The sequence below is a fragment of the Microtus oregoni genome, unplaced genomic scaffold (genome assembly GCF_018167655.1).
Source record: "Microtus oregoni isolate MIOR12 unplaced genomic scaffold, Mior012 000000F_ref0000247, whole genome shotgun sequence".
In the NCBI taxonomy this organism is placed as follows: domain Eukaryota; kingdom Metazoa; phylum Chordata; class Mammalia; order Rodentia; family Cricetidae; genus Microtus; species Microtus oregoni.
Window position 1 is genome coordinate 6,473,391 of NW_024543059.1, and position 19,579 is coordinate 6,492,969.

The 19,579-nt window shown below is 46.7% G+C and overlaps 1 long non-coding RNA gene across 1 annotated transcript; it reads left to right on the forward strand.

Annotated features, from left to right (window-relative positions):
- The first annotated feature begins 5,636 nt into the window (after positions 1–5,636).
- Positions 5,637–19,217, forward strand: LOC121449331. The gene is made up of 3 exons (XR_005974516.1): positions 5,637–5,689; positions 18,455–18,571; positions 18,898–19,217. It is a non-coding gene; the product is annotated as an uncharacterized LOC121449331 (long non-coding RNA).
- Positions 19,218–19,579: the final 362 nt, after the last annotated feature.

Sequence of the window (19,579 nt, forward strand, 5' to 3'; positions counted from 1 at the left end):
GCATTTGGTGTCCGTGCTGTGAATCAGGAGGGGGCTGGCCGGGCTTTGTAGCTTTTGGCCTGTGTGGTCTTCACTCGGAGTTTCTGTTTCCTCCCTCACTTTTTCCATTGCACGGACTTGTCTCATGGTGGCACCATTGTGACAGGCTAGTCACACGGCTCCACTGTTACCTCCAAAAAGCCTTCTCTCAAGCAAGCTCGGCAGACACTCTTAAGCTGAGTCATCTCTCTAGCCCAACAGGTTTCTTGATAAAAACTTCTGTCCTCCTCGTGATGAGATTGTATCATCATCCTGCATCTGTAGGTTCCTGCTGTGCTGTTGCAATCCCGAGCAGCTGCTTCCTGGCCGGGAAGGGTCTGAACGCCAGCCCAGCGGGATTCTGAATGCATGGCTTGTGTGCCTGTTTTTGAGCTTCCTTTCACAACCTGGGTTTCTACTTGGTATAGCCAAGTGATTGGAGCTAAGACTAGGTCACCCTGTAAGATCGAAGATGATGCTAAGGTATGAAAGTTACTAGTAAATTGAGGTACATCCTCAAAGTGACTTCCCGTTTTCTCTTAGTATAGTTGAAGGTCCAAACTTGCGGAAGATATGTAGGATCTAAATGTCCTCAAGGGTCTAAGCATTTCCCTTACGAGGAGCGCTGCGGGCATAGGAGCATATGGATGACAGGAAGTTCAAAGTTTGGTCTCCTTCTTTTTGGTCAGTTGGCTAAGTGAAAGGTTATAGAGCTGGCAAGGAACTCTACAGAGGGGGAGAAGAGGTTTCACCTTCTGAGCCTTGTTTCTACTATTCTCCCTCTGGAACAGGATTTGGATACAGAAGTGATCTAGGGTATCAGAGATGCCCATCTTCTGTTTTCTCTTTGCATAGACCTCCATCCTGATAGAGGACCACGAGGGCCTGAATGTATGGTACTTTAGAGCATTTCCTGTGTTTCCTACAAAATAAGTACAGTGCAGGATGATGTGCTTGAGCCAAACTTTGCTGTCTCCCAGCTGGTATCTGCGCCAGAAGGTGTTGCAATAGGAGTATCTTTTTCTTTAGGTTTACACAATCAAAGTTAATACGATTTTTTAAAAGATTTCTTTAATTGCACTTATGAGTTATTTATTGAGGGGTGTGTGAGTGTGTGTGTGTGTCTGTGTCTGTGTCTGTGTGTGCGCGCATGTACATACCATGGCTTAAATGAAAAGCAGAGAGGACAACTTGTGTGAGTTAGTTCTCTCCTTCAACCCCAGTTAGTGGGTTTTGGGGCGAGCACCCACTGAGCCTCCTAGCCAGCCTTATTCCAATCCTGAGGACACACAGTAACAGGAAATGAAAATGAACTGTCAATAATGTCCTCAGGGGAGGACAGGAAGTAGCTGATGTCTGTAGTAAGGGCTATATATCCCTCTTGCCATTCCCAGAATTCTTCAGGTCTTAAAAGTGGTGCTGATTGTCACCCTCTTCCATTTCACCAGGTATTCTTGGGGGTTCTAAGTGTAGCCCACATAAGCTTCAGAAATGAGGCAGGACATGGTGGCACACACTTTCAATTCCAGCACTCAGGAGGCAGAGACCAGCCTGGTCTACATAGTGACTTCTAGGCCAGCAAAATTTGTTACACAGAGAAAACTAGCTTCAGAAAACAAACAAACAAAGATACTGGCTGTGCTCCCAAAGATACTGGGTGTACTTGCTCCTCCCTAAGAATTGCTTGTATTCTGATTTGGGATGCCCTTCTGTATGCTGTGAATATGTTTTATTACCATTGGTTAATAAAGAAGCTGCTTTGGTCCATGGTAGGGCAGAATAGAGCCAGTTGGGAAATCCAAACAGATACAGGGAGAAAGAAGGCGGAGTCAGGGAGATGCCAGCCGCTGCCAAGGAAACAAGATGTGAAGCAACAAAGCTGTGAGCCTCATGGTAAAACACGGAATAATAGAAATGGGTTAATTGAAGTTGTAAGAGTTAGTTAATAATAAACCCGAGCTAATAGGTCAAACAGTTGTAATTAATATTAAGCCTCAGAGTGGTTATTCGGGAATTGGTGGGCAGGAGAGAAACCTCCAGTTATAGGGTTCTTTCTCTTCTGGGACTAGTCCCACAGGATTGGGTGAAGGGCCCCGAAACATGTACTTCTGAGGTTATTTTTGTGTGTGTCTTAATTTTTAATTTTATATGTTTGAGTGCTTTGCCTGAATGCTTATCTGTGTACCACATGCTTGGCTAATGCATATGGCGGTCCAGAGAGGGCATCAGATTCTTTGGAACTTGAGCTACAGATGGTTGTGAGCTGCCATGTGCATGCTGGGAATTGAACCCAGGACCTCTGGAAGAGCAGTCAATGAATGATCTTAACCACTGAGCCATCTCTGTAACCCCTTAAGTTATTTGTTTTATTTGTTTTTCTATCTCAGTAGATTAAGGTCTCTCTTCTAAGAAAGAAAGAAAAAGAAAGAAAGGGAGCAGGAAAGAGAAGGTGTGGTATGAATAAACAAACAATAACACTAGATTGCAACACAGGAAGTGAGAAGTAGAAAAGTAACCAGAAAAATTGTATTTTAATGTATTTGTAGCATATTCCTTTTTTTCTGGTGAGAGTAAAGGTCTAGTAAGTGTAACTGTGGACCAAGATCTGCTTCAATGTAACTAAAACTAAGCCAGTTCCATCAAACGTAGTATCTGTCAGTGGGTTAGCAATGTCTGGATATGCGCTGCCTGATAATCATGGGTAAGGATATCAGGGGCAAGAGAATGATTCATAAAAACAAAAACAGAATATTCATGCAGAGGGTGGTCATGATCATCTGATCAGAGATTCAGAGAGTTCTGTGGAATTCTGACACAAAGGAGGAGCAGCTCTCACCAGAATTAAGCAGTCAACAATTCATAGGATGTTACAGACTGAAAATCAGGGTAACGGACCAATGAGAGTCAGAAAGAACAAACAACAGATTGGGCAATATGTGCAGTTTGTCTGCTGCTTGTGAGCCTGCCGGCCTTCCTACGGTCATTCTACATTCTACGTGCTGAGTGCTGAGGAAGTGAAACCTTGGGAAGGAAGGGCAAACCGCACAGAGGGGGGGAGGCGGGAGGGGGGCTGAGTCTTCCTAGAGAAGGAAGGGAGTGGGACCTCAAGCTCAGAGAAGGGCAGAGAGTGCTTTAACTATTGATTTTTTGAGCAAAGACTTAGCGCTGAGCGGGAGGTAAGGTTCAGAGCTTTAAAAGTACACACTGCACAGGCCGAGTTCATGTCCCAGCACCCAGGTCTGGCAGCTCAGCCTGGAACTTCAGCTGTAGAGGGCATTCAATGCCTCTCCCCTCCATGGACACCTGCTGTCTTGCGCACGAACACAGAGAGGCACACTCACGCTCACAATCAAAAATAAAATAAGTAAATAAAAAAGGAGAGAAAGAGCATAAAAATACAAAACAACTTGCTCCTGTAGGGGTTGTATCGTGGGTGTATTTACCAGAGACTACTATTCAGACGCAGGTTCAAGTCAAAAGAAAGTCTTTATTAGCTGGACTGTGACTGCACTCGGGATCCCAGATAGCCCGAAGCCATTCTCAGGGTAAGCATTTAAGGACAAAAAAAAAAAAAAAAAAAAAAAAATGCATTCTAGCTTGACATACTTTAGTTAACAAGAACACTTAGCCAGAAGTGAAACTACAGAAGTCAAAAAGCACTGACTTCTCTTGCAACGGATCCAGTTTCGGTTCCCAACACCCACGAGGCCGCTAACAAATATCTCTGTAACTCTAGTTCTAGGGAATCTGATACCCCCACCCCCGCCACCCCCATCTTCTTGGGCACCAGGCACACACATAGTGCATAGACATATACAAATACACATAGAATAAAAAAAATTAAAATGTTCATAAAACATTTAAGGAGCAAAATCCGTTTGTGTATTTTATCCCATGTTTACGTGCGTGCGTAAACGGCGGGACTTCTGAGCCCCATGCTGCGTGTGTGAGTCTGAGAACAGCTCTTAGGAGTTGGCTTCTCTCTTTCTCCCTTCCTCAGGCTCCATTATGAGCCGCAGCTTCGTATCCAACAGCACCTCTCCACAGCCTGCCCATCCAGCCCGCCCATCCAGCCCTTCCCACAGCTCACGAGTGCTTGTATTCTGAATTTGCTGTGTCTGAATGCTCTTGCCTCCTGGTTTGAACAGACGCTTTCATCCGCAGCTCCACGCGTTCTTCTGTTCTTTCCCCTCAGAAACCCCTCATGGCTTTAAGGCTTATTTCCCTCGGCGAGACTGGCGTAGCAAACCCTAGCCAAAGAGCTCTCTCCCTTTCTCCTTCTTACATCGCTCTCAGGCGCAGAGTTCAAAGTTCTCTTTGATGTCATACTGAATAACCCTTCAGTTTAAGAGTAGAGGTTGTGAGACTCGGCCAGTCTACTAATAGTGGCAGCTGGAAGTAGAATCTAAGTGTCTTCATATACATGCAGAGACCATGGTGAAAACCACTGCTCTGTATGCTAACCTAAGTGCAACAGAGAAAACTTTCTGGGTGTCTTAAACCCTGCCTCCTTCTAACGACCCCTTACTGTTTTTTCTTTCCCAGCGATACTGTATTATATTCCATCGTTGTTTTCTGTTGAGATAGGGTCTCAATATGTAGCAGGCTGGTCACTCTGCAAGCCAGACGGACTTCCAACTCAGAGAGCTTTGTCCTCCTGCCAGTGTTGGGATAAAGGCATGCGTCCATCTAGTGGGTTTAATTCCATTCAATCTTGTACTTTGTGTAATGAATTTTTATTTTATTTTATTTTTGGCTTTTCTCTTTTCTCTGGCTTTTCTTTGGCCTCTCCTGGAACTAGCTCTTGTAGACCAGGCAGGCCTTAAACTCACAGGGATTCGCCTGTCTTTGCCTCCCAAGGGGTGGGATTAAAGGCATGTGCCACCACTGCCAGGAGTACTTTGGTTAATGTTTATAGATCAAATAGTCCAGATTAAATTATAGGCCTATCAGGATAATTATTGGTGTCGGGGCCATTATCAGGGTCCATTATCCGCCCTTATTTGGGGGCCACTCAAGACTGGACTTCAAAGAAAGGGTTAAATAGAATTCAGATCTTTGTGAAGCCCAAGCGGAGGATTTTGTGAATCTATTTGATAATGCTACATTTGAGCACTCGGGAGGCAGAGGCAGGCGGATCTCTGTGAGTTGAAGGCCAGCCTGGTCTACAAAGGGAGTTCCAGGACAGGCTCCAGAGCTACAGAGAAACCCTGTCTCGAAAAACCAAAAAAAAAAAAAAAAAAACAACTTAACATTTGAGGTCGGGGTGGACAGGCCTAAGCTATCCTATGCATCTCAGAATTTCTGACTGTGTGGCTGGGCACACTCACTCTGAGTCAAATGTTTATAGGTCCATATCCTGCTGGAGGAAGAGGGAGATCAGGCTGACTCCAAGCTCAGGCGGCAGATATTCTGAGGCCTCAAGGACTTGCTGCTGCAGGAGGGGGAAAGGAAGGGTGGGGCTTCCCCCATTACAGTAACTCTCCACAGATTTCTGGGAAGCCTGCGACGACGTGAATTTTAGGGAAAAGTCTCTTTGCAGCGACCAAAACAAAAGAGAGGGAAACCTGAGGCAGCAGGAGCTGAGCTTCAGCAGGAAGGAGAAAGAAACAAGAGAGAGAGAGGAAGTGGCTAGAACAAAGGAAGACAGAAGGAAACGGGGCCCTACGGGGTAGGTGTTGTCCCTGCGGCCGCAGACAAATGAAATATTTTAAGACTGGTGCTGCAGGAAGAGAAGAATGGAATGAACGTTTTTAAAGAAACAATCCAAGAATAGACTTAGCCTTGTGTTCTCCCGAGACTGCGTTTTCCTATTTTGCTTCGGTAAACACAACCGCTCTGTATTCAAGCGTGTGCTAGGGACGTGGAAGGGGCTGGCTGAGCTGCTGATCTCAAAGTCTGGTCAGTACAGGAGAACTGACGGACACACAGACTGAACAGGAAGGCTGATGAGATGATTCAGTTGGTAGAAGTCAAGGAGGGTGGGTGGGGGTTGGGGGAGTCATGACTCTTAAATCAATGGGAGAGTTCGAGGGGTATTGACAGTGTTAATTGTTGATAACTTCTTTTTTTTTTTTTTTTTTTTTTTTTGGTTTTTCGAGACAGGGTTTCTCTGTGGCTTTGGAGCCTGTCCTGGAACTAGCTCTTGTAGACCAGGCTGGCCTCGAACTCACAGAGATCCGCCTGCCTCTGCCTCCCGAGTGCTGGGATTAAAGGCGTGCGCCACCACCGCCCGGCTTGTTGATAACTTCTAAGTGCTTTGCATGGGCTGTGCCATTTGAGTCTCGCGAAAGTGTGGGTACCATTTTATTACGCTTATTCTTCAGATAGAAAAAAACGGAGGCTTAGAACGGAAGTAAGTTATCCAAGAGCATACGTGGAGAAATGTATGTTTCGTCACGAGGAAACCTGTGCTGGGGCTGGGGATATAGCTCGGTGGATAGTGTGATCACCTAGCAGGCACAAAACCCTGCTTTTGATCCTTTGCACTGCATAGGATAACTGGGGAGCGGGGGGGAGGGGGGGAGGTTGGTGTCAGTCGTAGGCCCTAGGACAGTCTTCCGAATTCCTTCCGCCTCTCAGCCGCTGCTGCTTTTGCATACTAAGTGCATCTTGTTGGATGTGGCGGTCTCAGGAAGAGTAGACGTAATTGGAATCCCATCTTTGGAGGCCCCTCCCTCCCCTGTGCCCCTCGAACCTTGACCCTTCCCCAGGAAAGGTCAAGACCACTCCCACAGGCTATTTAAACTACTCTCCTCCAAAATAAACACGTTGGCGGTTTCCCGTTTCCCCTCGAGGCCACCTGGGAGTGCAGGTGTCTAATTAAACCTGGATATCTTTTAATTTGGTCTGATTTGGTTTGACTGGGGTTATTTTGCGTCGGCGGCGTGGCGTGGTTAGGAAATATTCCTAACAATAATCGTCCGGAAGGTTTTGCAGGGGTGGAAAGGGGTGGGGTCTCAGGTAAATGGAAGCTGGTGTCGCTCTAAGCACCCTCCTCCCTACCTCCCAACCTGCTAAGAGCCGAGTAAAGATTTCAAAGTCTACACTTTCTCTCGGATTTGAATTGTGGATGATTATTGTAGCAGAATATGGGTTAGTGGAGGATAAAACTAGACGCAGAAGGACTGTGCTGAAGTCACGCCATGAGGCAGAGAGCTTCTGGAAAGGTTACCTGTCTCATGCCAGCTCCTTCCTCTTGATAAATGCCTTTAGCACCCAAGGGTCTTTCTCCACAGCTATTCTTGCATCAAGAACTCCCTCAGCCTTCCCTACTTTCTTAACCTGTGTTGGTCTTCAAGTTCCACCGGAAATTTTGAAACATGAGTTCTAACATTGTCACAAACAAGTCACCCTTGATGTAGGCTCTTCACAGAAAGGTCCAGGAAACCCCGTTTCTGCTAAAGCCTGTGGAACTGTGTGAGGGCTGCCTGCCCACAATGAGTATACCTTCATTCTATGTCCATGTTGGTCCAGTTCAGTCTTACTTTCCTTCCTCTCATGTGTGCCGTAGTGCCCCAATTATTGGGGAGAAACAGTGAAAACACAAATCAAACTAGTCTGGTAGGTTTGGGGAGAAAAGAATGTAGAGTTGGAAGTATTTCCTGTAGGGGAGAGTTTGGAACAGTTTCCTGGCTTAAGGAGATGGGGTCCTTGTTGCTACCATTATGAAGACAGGGCATATGAGAAAGAAGGGGTCTACGAGGAAACACTGGGCTTGAAGTACCCAGACGAATTCCTGTGGAGACAGATGTTCAGTAAATTAGAGAGCCGGAACTGGAACTCAGGGAGAAAAGCCTGAGCTGGAGGTTACTAGATCGGAGCTTCTGGAATTTGCGTAGCATTAATGCTTCCTCAGAAAGACTCACAGGATGTCTGAAGAGAAGAACCCAGGAATGGACTTCTAGAGAATACCAATGTTGGAAGGAAGTGATAGGGAAAACTCTCAAAATGAGAAGGAATGATTGATTTGAGAGGGAGACGCAGGGCTGGAGAAGGTGCTGAATGAAGCGGGTGTTGGAGGAGGGCCTGTCTAGATCAGCTCAGCAGCCCTCCCTCCAGCCTCTCCCTCTAGCCTCTCCCTCCTGCCTTCCCTCCAGCCTCTCCCTCCAGCCCTCCCTCCAGCCCTCCCTCCAGCCCTCCCTCCAGCCTCTCCCTCCAGCCCTCCCTCCAGCCTCTCCCTCCAGCCTCTCCCTCCAGCCCTCCCTCCAGCCCTCCCTCCAGCCCTCCCTCCAGCCCTCCCTCCAGCCCTCCCTCCAGCCTCTCCCTCCAGCCTTCCCTCCAGCCTCTCCCTCCAGCCTCTCCCTCCAGCCTCTCCCTCCAGCCTCTCCCTCCAGCCCTCCCTCCAGCCTCTCCCTCCAGCCTCTCCCTCCAGCCCTCCCTCCAGCCTCTCCCTCCAGCCTTCCCTCCAGCCTTCCCTCCAGCCTTCCCTCCAGCCCTCCCTCCAGCCTCTCCCTCCAGCCTCTCCCTCCAGCCTTCCCTCCAGCCTCTCCCTCCAGCCTTCCCTCCAGCCTTCCCTCCAGCCTCTTCGTCTGCAGCTACCCATCCTTTAGCACTGACCCTGTCACCCACACCCAGGGAATTTCTTTCAACTTCCTCCCCTGCTTTTTGCTTTGATCCCCTGAGCCTTCTTGCACTGCCTGCCTTCTTTGGCTCAGTGACTCAACTAGGCTATCTGATGGCCCTTGAATGTTCTGAGTTCCCAACAGTGAAAGCAACCTATGGTTCTTTTACACAATCCACCTGCGTTAGTAGTGCCCCTGAGTAAGGAGGTAAAGCCTTTTCCGTTCACGGAGGCTGTGGGGAGGGCAGCAGGCACCAGCCCTGATGGTGGCATTTTACATACAGATAACTTATGTGTAGAGTAATCCGAGAAGCCATATCAAACCTGTGCGTATCCGTTGTTTGTTTTGGAACATACATCAAAGGAAGAGACTAAGGGAGAAAAGTAGTAAGTGGTGTAAGTCGGGTCCCATGGTTTATAACAGTTCGAAACTGGACAAGATCCAAAGCCTCCACCTCAAAACTGTGATTAAACAACCGCACACCAACGGACGCAGAACACCTTGTAACCCTCCAACATGATAACCATCCAGATGTGGAAACGCAATTGGGAAATAAAATGAGGCAAAAAAAAAAATAGTTGAATCTCACCAATTAATGGCAAGGGTGTGCAGAAACTGGAATTTGTATGCCTTCTTAGGAGGATAGAAGATGATAAAAATTACCTTGGGAAACAGTCTGGCAGTGTGGAGAACTATCATTTGGTCCAGCTGGACCACTCCTAGGCACAAACCAAGGGAAATGAAAACCACAGCTCCACACCAAAAGTGATACAACAACACCCATATCAACATTATTCACAGCAGAAGGTACAGCGACAACCCAGACGCCCACCGAGTCCTGAGGAAATGAAGACGTGCCATACTGCTTGGCCCTGCCATCACATCCAAACATGGATGAACTCTGAAAACATTATGCTTAGTAAAAGTGTGTCTTAGTAAAAGACACACGCTCCCACCTTTTCTCCACACCCCCGCCCATTAATCTTAAGTGCCAGAATGGGAAAAGTTATAGGGATGCAAAGTGTATTAGTGGTTGCTTATGGCTTGGGCATAGAAATGGGTGTGGGACAACTGATTGGGTGTAACAGCTAATACACATGTTCTAACATTGGTGGTGGTGATAGGTGTACAACTCTGCGGAGATATTGAAAATGATTATAGAATATAGGTTTCAAGTGGGCGAAACTGCACAGCAAGTGAATTATCCCAGTGTATTCCTCAACTTGGACATTTAAAAATCATTGCATTGTACATTTAAAAAAAATTTATTTATTTATTACATGTACAATATTCTGTCTGTGTGTATGTCTGCAGGCCAGAAGAGGGCGCCAGACCTCGTTACAGATGGTTGTGAGCCACCCTGTGGTTGCCGGGAATTGAACTCAGGACCTTTGGAAAAGCAGGCAATGCTCTTAACCGCTGAGCCATCTCTCCAGCCCCTCATTGCACATTTGTACAGTATTTTTATACTGATTTGTGTATGGGGGTGTGGGGGTGGATGTGGGCGTGTACGTGCGCATGTGCATGTGTGCACAGATGCATGGGTGCACAGACGCATGCATGCATGTAGTGGCATGCTTGTAGAGGTCAGGTAACAACTTTTAGAAGCCAGTTCTCTCAAGCCTCGAACCCAGGTCCTTAGCCTCAGCAGCAGGTACCTTTATCCACAGACCCGTCTCACCCGCTCACCAATCCCTCATGCTTTTGCTTGATGACCATTCAATTTTATTTTTCCATTTGTAAAGCAGGAAAATGAGTTCTACCTCACTTAGATGTTTCTAGGCACAGCATGTTCAATGATCTCATTTTCTTGCAGGGTTGTTGAAGTATAAGGTTAAAACAAGATGGTGACAAGGTCCACTAACCTATGAAGAGAATTTGAAAGGGAAATCTTCCATAAGCGATAAGCTAGTCTGGGTCTCAGTTATGCAGTTGTGTGCCAGGAAGCAAACTCAGCGGAGCCTCAGCCTCAAAAGGAAGTGCTGTTGTCCCTGTGCTCCATTGTCTTGAAAAATGTCTTTATAACTGTCTGTGTGGGAATTAAGAAAAGATTTCAATATTCTGAAAAGGTACGCTGGTGATAAAGGTAATTTGGAGGTTTGGGGTGGGGGGAGGCTAACACAAAGGGGCAAAGGTGTGTGATGCCAAGTTACCATGGCAACATGTTCTGCAGCTCTGTTGCTCCCAGCCCTGGGCTTGCCCCCAGATGGGATGAGGAGCTTGGCAAACACCAGAACTAAGCTTCTCTGCATGAGATTATTTTCTCCATATGCAGTTGGGGGAAGGAGTCACCCTTCCCCAAAAATGACGTTCAAAAGGAGGAGCCTGAATTTTTACAAAGCGGCTTCCTGTCCTTTCTTAGCATGAGACCCGAGACTGAGTCCCTCCAGTGCCTGGGAGGGTGTGAGTCCTCAGTGGGCAGCTGTCAGGAACAAAGGACCAGAATTTACTCAGAACTCCCAGGCTAGAAGGGAACATCATGGCCTATCGGCAGCAAGAAGAGGCTCCTAAATTACACTCAAGGGCTCTCAGAAAAAAGATTTAAATCAGCACGCTGCACTTCACTGTCTGTTCCAAGCTGCACAGCATGTTTGCGTCTGCAACTAGCCTTTATTAAATTTCTTCAGCCTATGGCACATACTCTTCAAATATTGTGCTTATCCAGACAGGGCAGAGAGCTGCCTCCCCCCCCCCCCCCCCGCCAAGGCCATTCAACCTGCTGTTCTGCACAATTTTTCCAGATGTTGTGAGGACAGCGTGTGACAATGTTGTCTTCGTGGATGCTCTGTTCTCCACCCTTCCGAGATCTTGATGGAGAAGGGAGCCTGTCCTGGCCGGCATCTGGGTACATCATTTTTTTTTTTTTTTCCTCATAAAGCACAGAGACTGGCCTTCCTGGAGCCAGGACAGCTGTTTTTGAAATCATTCTCATAGGACTGGAAAGCCTCACGAAAACCCAGGAGCCAGGCTCTCAGTGCTACCATGAGGCAGGTGTTGGGGGGGGGGATTCTCATAGCCCATGAGAGACTTCTGTCTGCTTCTCCTCTACTCTAGCAGTTACATGTTTGGTGCAATCTCTGGGCCCTTGCTTTCCTGGAAGACATTTTCTCCTGGTAGCTCCTCGGCTGCTGGATGCAACCCCCTAAGCCGAAGGGAGAAAAACAGAGAGGCATCCTCAGCCCCTCAGTTGCGTGAGCTGCCTCTGCCTGCTAATGGCCAACATGCTAGCTCTCCTAGGAGCTCTCCCCACTGTGGTTCTGGGAGGTGAATATTTTTCATTCCTGTTTTATCTTTGAGGCATTAGGTCTTAGGGAGATCATATCAGCAGTCCATGGCTGACCTGTTATTTGATGCTGGTTCTGAGTATACACATACAGCTAAAATAGCGAAAAACCAGCCATTAAGTTTTGCTATTGTCAAAACTTGGGGAGAGCAAAGGACGAAAACACGGGTACAAGCAGAACCCTAATAACTCTGGGGCCCTCGTAATGCTAATTTTAGACCTTAACTGTAATAGCATATGTGTTGTGGTCGGTGGCCACAGGAAAGGACTGAGCAGGAAATACCATGACCCAGATTCTGGCTAATGAGCGAGAGTAACAAATACCAGAGCTGCCTCTGCTTCTAGCACAGTCCTCCAAGGCCCGTCTCATCCCTGAGAGCTTTTCTGAGAAGCTGGGTGCTTTCTAGAACCACTCCTTTGCTGTGTGCTTCACCGTCTTCTGTCATAGCTTGGCTACAGCCTTTCCTTGGTTACAGTGGTGCTATTATGTTCCTTAGTGCTGGCTAAGCACCTTGAGCACCGTGTCTTTGTACCCAGGACCTCGCACCGCCTAGCAAAGTCTCAAGTCGGTGTTCCTGCTCAATAATTGAGGCCCTTTTCCTAGTCTCAGTTCCCCAGTATCTCGTTTCCTTTACATCCTGTCTTGGCTGGGACCGGCATTCTTATTGGCTGCTTAGCATATAAGCCCCCTTCCCATACCTGGGGAAACTGCTATTTTTACAACACAGGATGAGAGAGTACATCTTCCACTTATGGAAACTGGAAGAAGCCAGCCACCTCCTGCAGTCATAGTGGTTGGAGCATAAGACCCAGTCTTACTGAAGAACCCAAATTTGAAGGAGAATGACTTAAAAACCTTGGAAAGTTTAGCATTTGGGCTAGTGGTGGTACCGACATGCACTGCACAGTGAAGTGTATAGAGTGCTCTAACTGGCATGTTTCTGTGGTATTATCTTACCTGTGTTTCCTGGCCGTCATTTAAGTATTCTCTCTATTCTGAGACCTTCGAGGTACCCACCAATGAACTCCTATTTGCCGGGGTCCAGCCTTGATGGGGTTTGCATGTTCCAGGGTAGGGGTGTGTAGATTAGAAATATTAGATAGGAGGAACAGAAACACAGAGGCCTTACATGGAGCCGGGAGGGCAATCCAGTGAATACTGAATACACCCACATTTATTTTCCATATCCTTATACGCCCCAACCCCAAAATGGGGAGAAGGAGACAAAAGACTGCTTTAACATGACACAGAGGACAACCAGAACAGTTACCTGCTTCAATACTTTAAACATCAAGCCACCATATCTTGAGTTAAGCATTCTGTTGTTTTAGGCAGGACATGTAGTGACTATACCTTAGACCAGGTATCCTGTAGGCAGCCACTCCCTGGGTCAAACCTCCTGTCATAGCCTTGAAGGAGCCGGAATAGGCTTGAATTCTCTGACATTTGGTCAAGAGGAGCAGATGGGCCAATCTTAGTGTCCAAAGCACCAAGTAACTACACCCTAGGTCAGGGTAGCTTGTTTGTAGCGACTCCTTAAGTCAGACCTCTTGGCAATAATTTGAAAGAACAAGAGTAGGTTTAAACTCTCTGCCCTTCAGTCCAAGTGCAGCCGACTCACTTCTGTGGGCCCTCACACCTGTTTTGAATACATTAACCAGAATTTGTTTCTGGGGTTTTTGTTTGTTTGTTTTGAGGGTTTTTTTTGCAATTAAAATGCTTGGTTAATAAATTTGACAACCCCAAAATACTTAGTCTTAGATCATGAAGATCCAAAGGTCAACAAATACCTAACTCTGATCCACATCCAAGACAGAGATATGGGATAACCACCTCCTTTCCTGCGCTTTTATCTTTCCATACTCGTTCTCAAAACCTTAACCTCGGTGGGTGGGGCAGGCAATAAAACAAGGTTTGAAGATTGGCGAAGTAAAGCTTAATAAATCTAAACAGCCTCTCTGAGTTCCCAGTCCTAGTGGGGGAGGTCTCCCAATTGCCTAATTTCCAAACCTCCCGATTTCTACCCTAGGGCATTTTTACAGCAAAAATAATACTAAATACCACTAAAATTGTATTGGCTTAATAAATTCATCCATACATATTCACTAACCGTCAATTATGTGTCTGTCATTTATCAGGACCTGTTGTGTTTTCTAGAAAGCATGATTATTGTGATGGTCAATCCCAATTGTCAGCTTGAGTCATGTTGCTAGGCTTGATGGAAGTAAGGGGTCGCCTTGATTAGACTGAGGTGGGAATAGGCATGATGTGAGCAATTGCCTTGATTAGGTGAATTGTGGTGAGATGACTCACCCACTGTGAAACTGGTTTTTTGGGAGAAGAGTTTGGAGAAGTAGGTGCTGAAAATCTGTAAGCAGAGATCAATAGGCAATTCTCCTGTGAGCTCAGAAGGAAAGAGTGCTATTAGAAATGTGGACAAAGAGATGTAGGGCTGAAGATGACTCAGAGGTTAAGAACACTGTCTTCTCTCCTAGAGGACTTATGCTCACCCCTGTCGGTAACTTCAATTCTAGGGAATCCAAAGCCTCCTGGGCACCAGGTATGTAAATGGTGCATAATCATACGCACAGGCAAAATACCTATGCACATAAAATTAAAAGGAGACGGAAAAGAAGGAGAGGAAAAAGGAGAAATGTGGAGTGGACGGTTGTGGAGTTTCAGATGAGACAAATCTCTGTAGGGAATTGGAACACACATCTCTGTAGAGGCCACAGAATCGGTCTCTACTTTGTCGGTGTCCTGAAACTTAATGGGAAGCCAACTTTAAAAATGGAAGAGTGGTTTGGTGGGGAAATTCCATGAAAGGAGAGCATTTGAGATGTGGCACCGTTATTCTTGGATACTTTTAGGCAGGTTTACAGCAAGATTCGGGAGTAAAAAGTGTGGAAAAGTTGGAAAGATGTATGCTTTCACTGAGGTATCCTATTACAGAGCTTAGGCCTTTAAACTTAACAAGAAAAGGAAGAGAAAGGGGAGAAGGAAAAACACTTTCCCTGGGAAAATAGGAAAGCTACTTTGAAGGCATCCGAAGGATTGGTCAGATCCCAGGTATTGCAGGTTTTAGGGTGCAAAGTTGTCAAATTGTGAACTCATTTGAAAGAGAGATTTTTGGGGGGTAGATTGCTCCCACAGGGTCATGAAGGGAAATGCTTTATTGACCTCAGCTGCCTAGTGGGGCAAAAACAGAATGATGTAATAGTTGATATGCACCCAAAAAAAGTCTGGAACACACCTGTAAGGACAGCACGCAAGAGGTGGGGGCAGGAGAGTCACAAGTTTAAAACCAACTTGGACTGCTTGAGTTCTCTCTCTCTCTCTCTCTCTCTCTCTCTCTCTCTCTCTCTCTCCTCCTCCTCCTCCTATTTGCAGAACAATGGCTGGTCCCATTTGGGGATGGTCTAAACCTAAAGGAGGTGAGACCTAGCTGGAGGAGGTTAGACAGCAGGAGTAGGTCTTTGGAGGTACATTATCCCTGACCCTGCCTCTTCTCTATTTCCTGCCTCTCCTTCTCCTTCCCGGCCACTGCCATGGGAATCGCTCTGTTCTACCCAACCCTACCCGCACTGGCAGACTCATGATGAAAGTCATCAATACAGAAGCCAAGCTACAGTTTGCCTGACGGTCTGACTTGTTACTTGCGGCTGGTGTGTGTTGCCAGACACTTCTGAGCTCACACCTCCACAGGCTGAGCACCGCTTACCGAGAATACCTGCTGACCCTGCCTGAAGAGTATGATGCCAGAGTAAACCGCCTTGAAAAACAGACCCGAAACAGCGGTACCAGTGAGACGTGTGGAGAAGTGGCCTGGCCTCATCTCCTGCTAGAAGTGACTCTGAGCCCTGTTTGTCAACGTCTTCCAAAAAATGACCAATGGGATTTAGCTTCAGGTACCCTTGGTGGTGACCTGCTTGATAGGACAAAATAATCCCGTAACCCTTCCCTTCTCTGCCTCATGTTTCTACCTGCCAACTAGGTTGTTTGTTTTTCTTTCCTGGGATCACCTCCAAAATAAACCACTGACAATTAACTTCTGTCCCCACAGTTTGCTCCCGGGGATCCCAACTAAGATACCAGGTGCACTTGGGGAAATTATTCAAATCAAGTCCTGCAGAATAAAGATGATATTACTTTTCTCCCAGAGACAAATTCATTAGACTGCTGGGCCTAATTCCTGACATATAACCGGTGAGGGACTGGGTGCTGGTATTGCTGGAATCCTTCTGTGTAGAGCTGGATGCTGGTTTTGTCTGGAGTCCTTCTGTGCAGTGCGTGGTATGTCTGGACCCCTTCTGTGCAGTGTTGGGCGCTGGTACGTCTGGACCCCTTCTGTGTGGTGCTGGGCGCTGGGACGTCTGGACCCCTTCTGTGGGGTGCTGGGCGCTGGGACGTCTGGACCCCTTCTGTGTGGTGCTGGGCGCTGGGACGTCTGGAGTCTTTCTGTGCGGTACTGCGCGCTGGGACGTCTGGATCACTTCTGGTTTTAGAGTGTTCCCCACATACGGTTTCACTTCTTGTTTCTCAGAGAAGCTGTGTTGACCCAGCTTCATTTCTAGTGCAGCCTCTTCTCGAGCGGCCGCACCGCTCTTCCTGTCTGGCTCCATGCTAGATGCTGACTTTTATTTTCGTCTCGCTCACCCATTGTCACGGCTCTGAAACTGGCCAATCTCTCACACGTTTGAATCCAACCCATGACATTCTCACAATGGGATAACCTCCATATCGTTCTTTCTCTTGCTTGTCAAGCCTCCACTCAGGTTTATCTCTTCTGCAAGACTTTTCCATCCTTCCTCCTTTTTCTTTTCTGTCTATATCACACAATACACACACCGAGGGCATGCACGGAGGACACCTAACCCAGGTATGTTTTTCTCTTCCACTGCATGTCACCTAGGACTGTAATTATGATGTGCTCTCTTACTTTCCCCCTTCATGAGAATGAAGACATCTGTCTACAGCAGAAACTGTATTTTACTTCTTTGTTTCTGGTGCATATCTTAGCGCCTGACTTTTAAAATTGTAAAATCATTTTTTTTTTTTTTTTTTTTTTAGCCAGGCAGCGGTGGTGCATGCCTTTAATCCCAGCACTCAGGAGAGTAGAGGTAGATGGATCTCTGTGAGCTTGAGGTCAGCTTCATCTACAGAGTGAGTTCCAGGACAGAGAAACCCTGTCTTGAAAAACAAACAAAATGTAAAGTCATTTTTAAAAAGTAAACCAAATTTAAAAATGCCGCTGAACCAGAAGAATTATCCCTGTGTTTCAGCCGAGGAAGCAGGACCAGCATTAGCTGACTCTCTTCAGTTTAGGGCAACGACGAGGTGGTAGATGAAGGACGGGGAACTGACCATCTGCCTTCTTCCACTGCATCGTAGCGGTGAGCACTTTGTGCTAGAGAAGCCTGTCTCACTCTCACATCCTCTTCTTAGAAAAGAGTCTTTCTACAACCCTAGGAAGAAGGTGGCTCTCCATCCCAAATGATGGCGTCTCTGGCCATGGTTGATGGCTGAGGAGCAAGCCAGGTCGGTACTTACCTGAGAATTCAGAGAGATGATCAGCTGGCCACAGGCTCTGTTCCTCTAAGGTGACAGAGAATAGGGTCACCGAGCCTGATAGTCTGGGCTTTCTGTTTGGGGCTCATGTGATTTGATAAGCTCCAAGAGTAGACAGATAGCTCAGCAGTTACAGTCACTAGCTTTTGTAGAGGACCTGGGCTAAATGTACCAGGCTTTTTCTTTTGGCCACCAACCAGCTCTCAAATCATGACACAGAGATTTATTATTGGTGTTGAATGCTCGGCCTTATCATATGCTTGTCCCACGAGCTCTTTAACTTAATTTTACCTGCTTCTCTTTGTCTATGTTCTTTCCTCCTGTATGGCCTTCTTTCTTGCTTTTGAGTCTATCTGTCTGGCAGCTGTCTGACTTCGTGTCCCTCTCTTTCTCCCTCATTCTCTTCCCCCTCTTTTCTCTCGAGTCTATATATCTCCTTTTGTTTTTATTCTCTCTGCCCACCAGTCCTGCCTATCCCTCTTCTGCCTACCTATTGGACATTCAGCTCTTTATTAGACCAATCAGGTGCCTTAGGCAGGTAAGGCAAAACAAGAACACACCTTTACATAATTAAACAAATGAAGGGCAAAAACAAACAACACATCGTCACATAGGTACAGTAACATTCCACAGCATAAACAAATGTTACACACCTTTGCCTAGTTAAAATAATACTCCACAACACACAGAAGGTCTCCTGTGATCTCTGATGGGGAGTTTGGAAGCACACACACTACACACATACATGAGCGCAGGCAAACACACATAATAATAAATAAATCGTGAAGAAATAAGGAAGGGTGGATCTAACACGAAAAACACAGACAAGGTACCACAGTGAATGGGAAACAGAAAGAAAGGGGGGAGGAGATAGAGAGGGAGAGAAGAGATGGGGAGTAGGGAAAGAGAGGCTTAGTTTTTGATAAATTCCATTAGCTATTGACAAATGAATTTCATAAGAGCCCCAATTCCTAATGGAACATTTCCCTTTCAGCCAATTCACTTATTTTTCTGTCCCAGATCTACATAAAGCTGCGATTCTCACTCACGAGCATCTCCCTGAGTGTGGTTTTATGGCCACAATACGTGTCCTCATAGTCTACCTGCGGTGAAGGTATCTGCCTACGAACGTCACAGGTTGGTTTCTTTGGAAGCAGGTACTCAGGGAAATGAGATCGGGTATATGTTGGGGATCAATATCTGTGAGGAAGTGGAGGGCAGAGAGGAGGAAGTCCAGCTTCAGAGAGGGCCCGAGGAGAGCCTCCACTCAAGGAAAGGTTCTGGGGTACACGCTGTCCTCCAGAGCATCTGACTGGATCCTTTTACCTGCACCCCACTCAACCAGTGGACACAGGTGCCTGGGGACTCACCGGTCTGGGGCGAACTGATTTCCTGCAGCTGGGACAAACAGAAGGCACTGAGAGCTGAAGGCTGTCTTTTCACCATACTCTTTGTTTGGACAGCAAATCCTTCCGAGAGAAGCAATCCTGTTCGTCTCCTTGACGGTGGCACCACGTGACAGGGTGCCATGGCTTTCCATCCTGAACATCTCATTGGACCACCTGGCACGTCTGCTGATGGTCACGCATCAACTTCATTGCCAAGCCACACACTAAACAACAGTTCTACTTTTCAATTAAGATGTTGATCTGAGGTCACCCAGGAGGCCAGGAAGGGCATTAGCTCCCTCTCCTTATGTTCCAGTTCAGCCTCTTTCTTTGGTTTTTGGTTATTGGAGAAAGTATTTTCCTACACACCAAGTATGGTCTGTTAGTAATAAATCAGTTTCTTCATTCCCTGGAACGGCTTCTTCTACGTCCTTTGTCAACTCCACTTCTCCACCAAGGTGCTCAGTTTTAGCAGTGGGAACCCAGATTCACAGGAAGCAATATATGTCAGCCTTCTGCCAGAAAACATCGTAGATAAGAAATCCCGGCCACATTTTTATTAGTCAGGATTCTTCAGGCTTGTGTGTGCGTGTGTGTACGTGACAGAGAAAGAGAGAGAGAGAGAGAGAGAGAGAGAGAGAGAGAGAGAGAGAGAGCGCCAGCAAGACAGACAGAGACAGAGACGGACAAGGAAAGGCAGGAAGAAGTTTCATTTTAAATTTCTTTATTTTATTGTATTTTACATGCATGGGTGTTT